The sequence below is a fragment of the Mus musculus genome, chromosome 9, assembly GCF_000001635.26.
Source record: "Mus musculus strain C57BL/6J chromosome 9, GRCm38.p6 C57BL/6J".
In the NCBI taxonomy this organism is placed as follows: domain Eukaryota; kingdom Metazoa; phylum Chordata; class Mammalia; order Rodentia; family Muridae; genus Mus; species Mus musculus.
Window position 1 is genome coordinate 99,849,531 of NC_000075.6, and position 8,314 is coordinate 99,857,844.

Here is an 8,314-nt window from a genome sequence, read left to right on the forward strand (position 1 = left end):
TGCCTGTGGCTGTCAACCCATACCATCCAAAGAAGCATTTTGTGAACTATTTCTTCTACAAGTCAGAATAAATATCATACATTACCGGGAGAAGATTAGTTCTATCTTTGTAACCGGTTTGGATGAAAAGGGTCTTGCTGGCGAGTCATTAGGATAATTCTAAATGCCACCTAGCTTCTATTTAGAGCCCTCTCCTTCCCCTTCTAATGTCGGAGAGACTTACATTCTGAATGGTGCTTTTGATGCTGATCATGTTTGATACTTGCGAGCTCTGAGGTTGAGTAGAAAAGTGGGAGGAGAGGCTGTGGATGCAGAGTCATTCCGATTAAAAGCCATCAAGTTCCCTGGCACTTACCTGTGCACGCTTGGCTCACAAGAGAGGGCAGGAAGGAGGCTAGAGATGGGGGCAGAAGACTGGTGGGTAGTAGGCAGAGCCTGAGAGGGTCACCTTCCATGTCATCCCGAGAGAGCCAGGTCTCACATATCAGCCAAACTCCCAGAGTTAGAGCAGCATCTAGGAAGGAAGAGAATTAAAAACAAAACCAAACACAGGCTTTGCTCTCCTAGATTAACCTCCTTTCCTTCTTGGCATTGGTTTTATACACGAATGGGCTACGTCCTGCCTCGGCAGCCAAAATAATTTCCATCTTATATTGTGTTCAGGGTCAATGGATTGGAACCCAAACCTTCTGAGTTTAAAGAGCTAAGACAGCTGTGGGAGAGCCAGGACTGAGGGGCTCTGTGGATCAGTGATTCACCACTGTGTTTTGAGCATTCCAAAGCCAAGAATGTAATCATCCTTTCGAAGGTACTGGAAGATTACAAAAGACTGATTTCTTATTAGCAAACTCGAGACACAAAGTCATGAGCATAAAAAAAATAAAATAAAGTTAACTCAAAGAGTAAAAAAAAAAAAAAAAAACCCATAAAATACTACTCTGGAAATCAGATGCAAAATGTGTTTTTCTGTGCCAACCAGATAATTAGCAAATGATTCATGCATGACCTCCATTCATGAACACTGCAGAGACAGACCGCAGCCCCCGCGTCACCTGCCATCCATTCCCATTGACAAATAGGAAGAGCCATGTGTCAGTACCGAGCTCAGAGAAACATGTAGGAGAGAGGGATCCAGGCTGCAGTCCCAGCAATTATTTCTTTTTGTTTGAGAAATTGTGTCTCGAATAGATGGAGGGATGGCCTACGTTATCTAAATTAGGAGGATTTTTATCAGTTAAAAATTACATTCACTCATTCATTCATTCATTCATTCATTCATTCAATGGGGATCCAAGTGCCACAATGCAATCCAGGGATTGAGTTCAGGTCTCCAGGCCGGGTAGCAAGTGCTTTCCTACTCAGCCATTTTTGCTGGCCCATATTGTCAAATTTTTAAGGCATAAAGATGTTTTACATTAATTTAAAATCCACAGCTTTTCTCATTCTCCTTCCTTAGTTACATCAAGGCATGAGGTTGATGTGTATGTGTGTGTGTGTGTGTGTGTGTGTGTGTATGTACCTGTATGTGTATGTATGTGTGATGTGTGTATGTATGTGTGAATATGTGTGTATGTGTGTATGTATGTGTTTATGTGTGTATGTATGTATGTATGTATGTATGTGTGTGTGTGTATGTATGTATGTATGTATGTATGTATGTGTGTGTATATGTGTGTATGTGTGTGTACACATGTGTGTATGTGTGTGTATGTATGCATGTATGTATATATGTATAATTTGGAGGAGTTATGTAATTAGGTAGGTGTTCTAATACCTCAGAGCAAGTTCTCTTGCTTGAATTGTTCTCAATGTCCTTTTTGATTTCTGTTCAGAGAAGTTAATAACCTTTTTTTTTCTGTTTGATACTGCAGTGAAAACACAGTATTTCTGTCATGGCTTCTCCATACCCTTATCCCTGGATATCATAGTACCTAATTTTTTTACAATTGTGTTCCCACAATCATTCTTGCTCATGTTTCCATATGCCACACAGGGCCAGTGAGGGGATTCGCAGGCCAAGGAGAAAATGAATCTTTGTGGGCAACCTGAAGAAAGGTGCTGTCGAAAGGCCTTAAGGTCTTCCTTCCATGACTTACCACAGTGTTTCATATTTGCTAGTATTATCTGAAGAAAACATTAACAATGAACTCTTTGGGACTTTTGTCTTTTACCTTTGACACTGTGTAGTATCTGTTTTAATAAATGGAAACATTTTAAAACTCCTACACAGAATCCCCAGAGACCGGCTGCTCTGCCCCTCATAGCTTGCGTGAAAGGGTGTTACTGAGTGGATGGTGGAACCTCTTGATTCATGGCCAGCCTACCTCTACCTTCAGCTCCTGGGAAGAACAAGAACTGATAGATCAAGCAGTCAGGCTTGTCTGCGGTTCCCTTCTCAGCCATCATTTAGCCATCAGTATAGCTGATACTGAGGGCATGTAGCTTAAGCAGAAAGCCCGAGGTTGTTCATGAGTTTGCCGGCCATGCTCTCTCCTCTGTACGGAAATTGTGGCTTCTCAGTGGAGCCAACTCCCCAGCTACTCATTGGAAGATTGGACTTGCTTTCTTTGTATTTCTAGGGGAATTTTCCCAGGTTGTTAAGAGTGCTGACTGCGGCCAGGACAGTAATCAGCGGTGTTGCCGGGGGCGGTGGTGGCGCACGCCTTTAATCCCAGCACTTGGGAGGCAGAGGCAGGTGGATTTCTGAGTTTGAGGCCAGCCTGGTCTACAAAGTGAGTTCCAGGACAGCCAGGGCTATACAGAAAAACCCTGTCTCGAAAACTTGAAAAAACAAACAAACAAACAAACAAAAAGTAACCAGCTGTGTTGTCCTCAAATGCTCTCTGGAACCGAACAGCTTTTCAGTTTGTTTATTCTGGGACAGTGGGATTCTTTTCTGTTCTTTAACCTTGCCCCTCTGTCTAGTAGGATTTCTCTCTTTGGGCGTTGGTTTGTAGGAGCTTTGTGGCGCATTTCTTAATACATTTTCAATCCGAATTATATATATGGGCTTTTCGTCTTTCCAGTGTCTTCTCTCTGACGATTGGCTTTTAACTTTGTAAGTTCAGGTTTCTGTTCAGCATAAAAAGAGTTAAATTTAGTGGCAGCCAAGTTTATTCATCTTTCCATGAGCATGTTTGTATGTTTGTCTTTTCTGCCCTAAGATAACAGATACATGCACATGTTGAGTTTTAAGTATATTGAATGTGCTCTCATTTTCTTCTAAGCCTTAGATCCCCATACCATCTGGTGTTTCTTTCTCTGCTTGGGGTCAGGCAGGAATTTAGCTTTTCATTAATTTGCTATGGGAAATTATTTATTAAACAGCCCCTCCCCATTCTACTGACGGTCTCAGATCCTGGGACTAGTTCAGTCATATGATCACGCGTCCTCCTTATTTAGCAACGCTTTTCAAGGCTCACCTTTCCTATCCACTGCAGACTCCGGAAACCAGAATATGAAAACAACCATGGTTTCTTTCTCTCGGGGATGCATTAGGAAATTCTTCTACCTACATTGCCCAGAAACATAATGGCTTGGAAATCAGACTTGAGTTCTTATCCCAGGCTCATCATTTTCTGGCTGTTTGAACTTGTGCCGTGTTTCTTAACCTCTGAGGGTAGATTCTCTAATCTGTAAAATGGGGATAATAAGATCTACGACCTAAAGCTATTGAGAGGGTTAAGAGTGTTAAGTGCCCAGCAGTACCTAAACACTCAGGAAATATGACTTTTCTCTCCTCTCCCTGGCCTTGAAAGGAACCCCGTGGCTCTCAGTTATTCTATTCACTTGTGGACTCTACAAAGGTCAACCAGAGCTTGCTTAAAGTCCATACAAAATGGACATCCAGATGACCATCCGTTTCGCTCTTTTTCCCCAAACCCAAATCATTGCTGAGGCCTTGGGGAAAGCCGATGCTGGGAGGAGGCCTTCAGGAGGCCCAGCAGCCGGGCGGGTGCAACTTTTCTTATTAATTAAACGACACAAAAGAGGTCATAATAACCCCCAAGCCAATCAGCTCTCCCCACCCCGCAAATTACAGAAACTCAAGGCTCCTGACAAGCGCTAAAGGGATCAAAAGGGCCGAGAATCAATAGGATTAAGAGTTTGAAATTCTAACGTCTTACCTGCAGTGAAGCTGGGGCCTCTAACTCCCCAGCATCGCTCAGCCCAATATCATTTCCTCAGACAGTGAGAATTCTTTAAACTAATACACCTTGAAACCTGGGACTGAGGTAAGAACATGCTTGGAATTTCATCACGTCCAGGTAGAAACCTAAATTGAAGTGGCTGTTCTGGAAGATCAAAGGGGCAAATTCGCACCAAGAATACGTACATGGCTAATCTGGCTGCAGACAGAAAGGAAGCTAATGGATCTAATGACGTGGTAGGCGTAGGTCTTCTCTGGAAGTGTCTGCCATCAGAGGCTCAATGGAGAAGACACATAATTTACAGCTATGCTGCTGCGGCAGCTGCCAAGTGCGGGTTGTGTTCTGGGGCCTCATCTGGTGGAGTGGAGAAGCCCAGGAGGGGAGGTGGTGGAGCAGATGCCAAGAAGAGAGGATACACTGTTACTGCTGTACATGGCAGTGGAGAGGCCATGTTTCTCTGGGCCTCCATTGTGCCTTAGCATCTCTGCTAAGAAGGAACATCAACAAAGCGACACAGTGCTTGGCTAGAGAGGGAGCCGACCTGAAATGCTGGCCTTCTGTCTTGACATTACCACCTATACAAGCTAGTCAGCATTCAAGTTTTGGCTTTGTTCTTTGGCTTTGGAGTTTTTATTTGTTTGTTTGCCTGTCTAACTCTCCAGGGAAAGGATAACTTCAACCTTCAACCTTCAATCATTCATTTATTTATTTATTTATTTATTTATTTATTTTTTGAGTAAATGAAAGGACGCATTCCCTAGACGTCTCAATACAAAAGGGACCCAATAAAGGTGTCCAGTACATGGAGATGCTGATGTCCTCGATGCTGTTGAGAGGGAAGGAGGCCTGAGTTTTGGTTCTTCCCACAGATGCTCCAAGCTTTCTGACTCTGGGTCTTCATTCCTACAGTGAGGTGACCACTCACCTTTCTTCTGTACCCCCAGCAATCTCTCCTCATCCTCACTCCATCTCTGCTACCACAGTGTGTGCAGGGTCACATAGAGGTAGAAGCCTCAGACTGACAGTGTCTCCCCAAAGCTGGGCAATGAAAGATTTGCGACTCAGCACACACATTCTAAATTAGTGCTCCCTCTGGAAAATCTGATTCATAGGCTGAGGAGAGAGCAGGAATCTGCATTTAAGAAATAGTTTTGGGGATGGAGATGTAGCTCAGTGGAAGGAAGCTTGCTTCACATGCATGAAGTCCTAGGTTCAAGTCCTCCCACATAAGAAGGGGGGAGGAAGAGGAAGAGAACAGTGTAAGAACAGTTCTGTTGGAGGAGAAAGAGAAGGAAGATGAAGAGAAGGTAGAGAAGGTGGAGGAGCAGCTCTGTTGGAGGAGGAAGAAGAGGAGGAGGAGGAGGAGGAGAAAGAGAAGGAAGAGGAGAAAGAGGAGGAAGAGGAGGAGGAGAAAGAGAAGGAAGAAGAGAAGGAAGAGGAGGAGGAGAAAGAGAAGGAAGAAGAGGAGAAAGAGGAGGAAGAGGAGGAGGAGAAAGAGAAGCAAGAGAAGGAAGAGGAGAAAGAGGAGGAGGAGAAAGAGAAGCAAGAGAAGGAAGAGGAGAAAGAGGAGGAGGAGAAAGAGAAGGAAGAAGAGGAGGAAGAGGAGGAGGAGAAAGAGGAGGAGGAGAAAGAGAAGGAAGAGGAGGAGGAGGAGGAAGAAGAGGAAGAGAAAGAAAAGGAAGAGGAAGAAGAGGAGGAAGGGGAGGAGGAAAAGGAGGGAGAGGAGGAGGAGGAAGAAGAGGAGGAAGGGGAGGAGGAGGAAGAGGAGGAGAAGCAGCTCTGTTTTGTCTCTTACTTTCAGTGTGGTTTAGTTTTGTTAACCTCTCACTTGGGAGCTTTGTTTAAAAACAAAGAACCTCACCTCACTTCAGACCTAGTGACTCAAAAGCTGCACTTCACATAGTTCATACACAATACATACATAGTTCATACATACAGAACAGCCAGTTAAATATTAATTTCAGAAAATGCATTTGTTAGTGTGGGTAGTCCCATGAGTATACCTGCACGGTAGTTGATTAACCTGGCAATGCTTTCTCCTGCTGACCTTTGTGTGCACTGAGGTTTGAGAAGCTCTGGGCTTTCAGAGTCACCTGGAAGCTCACTGACACCCAGATGGCTGGGCCCTGCTCTCAGGGGTTTCGGGTTGACTTTGTCTGGTCAGGGGCCTAATATTACTCTCCTTCACATGTTCTCAGTCGCTACCCACGTACACACACAGTCTGAGGCTCTAGCATAATGACTAGGTTCTCAGATCCTGCATCTGGAATAAGGGCTCTAAGTTTCCTCCAGTATTCCTATTCATGAATAAAGGTGAGTGAAGGAATGGCCTCTAACTGCCAGCCACAGCATCCTGACATCATTTATGACAAGGTCTGGGCAGACAGGTGCAGCTGCCCATGTATAGCATGAGGTGCTCACCCGCTCTGCTTCCTGGTTATGAGTGACAGGTCCAAGAACCTATGGGATTTGCACAGAAGAATAGAGGAGTTCAAAGCAGGTGTCACCCTCTTATGGGGCTGAGTGAGAATAGGGACAGGGTTTAAGATCATATTTGGGATGGGGACAAAGTGGGCAGAGAAGGCAATGGGGGATGCTACTGGTGGTGCATGGCTGGGGTAGGGGTGGCTGGGGTGTGTATATGTGTGCGAGCTTGAGTGGACATGTGTGTGTATTTGCATTTGCATGTGTGCACATGCATGGAGTTGCAGGCATGGGTGTGTGCATGCACACAGGGAAACCTCCTTGGGAGGTCTGTACAGCCACAGCTAATGTAATAAGTGGGAGTGAGTGAAGGGTCATAAGCTCTCAGAATCCTATACCTAGATCCAAAACTCATCTTGCCCCATGCCTGTGCCTTATTTCCTCACACGAGCAATAGGGAAAGGCAGCTTCCTCAATAATAGGATGTGAAGGAGAACAGAGGCAACGCATGCGCAGAGCCCTTTCAGAGGCACTCAGTAAGCAGCTGCTATTGGAGGTGCAAGAGGTTTAAATTCTGTCTCAGTGAATATTTTCACCTGTGTTTAATTTCATAAACCAATAGACTTAGAGGAAATATCATCTATACTTTGTGGTGGTAGAACTCTCTTCTAAAATAAGGATCATGAGTAAGAAGTCTATTTCCATCCCAAAGTTGAGTCCCTTCTGGCCAACTCCACCTTCCATTACAACTTGGTCAAGATGGATAGAGGAACGGAGGAAGAGTCTGGACAATCACGGAACAGGATCCTGCAGCTCCATTGGCACTACTGAAAGATCGAGCATCAGCCTGTGTCAGGTCTGTCCCAGATGCACACCAGATGACAGGTGAAGGGTGACGTTGTTTGACAGTATAACTCAGGTCTTCATAAATGAGTTTCTATGCTGTGCTTTGCAGTATTTGTCTTCTTTTAAAAATGAGAATAATGTAGCTCCACTGTCTGTATTTGTTGTTGTTGATGGTGATGGTGATGATGGTTTTTGTTTTATGGTTTTTGTCGTATGTTTGTTTGGTGTACAGTGCTATGACTTTCAGCGACCACTCTTCCAGCTAGGATACAGAAAAGTTCTGTAGTATCACTAATTTCCCGATCTACTCTTTTTTTTTCTTCAAATCAATCAATCAATCACACTTCCCCCAGCCTCAGCCTCCAGCACAAGTGGCCCGCTCTCTACTCTCTATTAGTTATACCTTCGTCCTGAGAATGGTGTGTAATGAAAGAAGTCAGATGCAGTGAAAAAGCTGGATTTGCCTTGTTTGGGGGGTGGGGGGATGTTGCACCTAGGAATGCTCAACAATGCAGTTGCCTGCACACAAACTGCAATGACCACAACAGTCAACATGCAACTTGCATATTGCATGTGCTCACCTCAGAGGAAGAGCTACAGGCAGTTGATTGGCTGTTGAGAGAGGGAGAACCAGCTTACTTGTTTGTTTGTTTGTTTCAGGGATGAGAGCTCCAGTGCTGAGTGGTAAGCCCTAAACACATGCAAACAAGGACAACACTAATCGGACTCAGTAGGTGACTACACACACACACACACACACACACACACACACACACACACACACACACACAGGTATACATGCTTACACATTGAATGTGTACATGCACACATGCACACTCATGAGCACACACACTTACTCGCATACATGCACACCTAATGTGTACATACACACA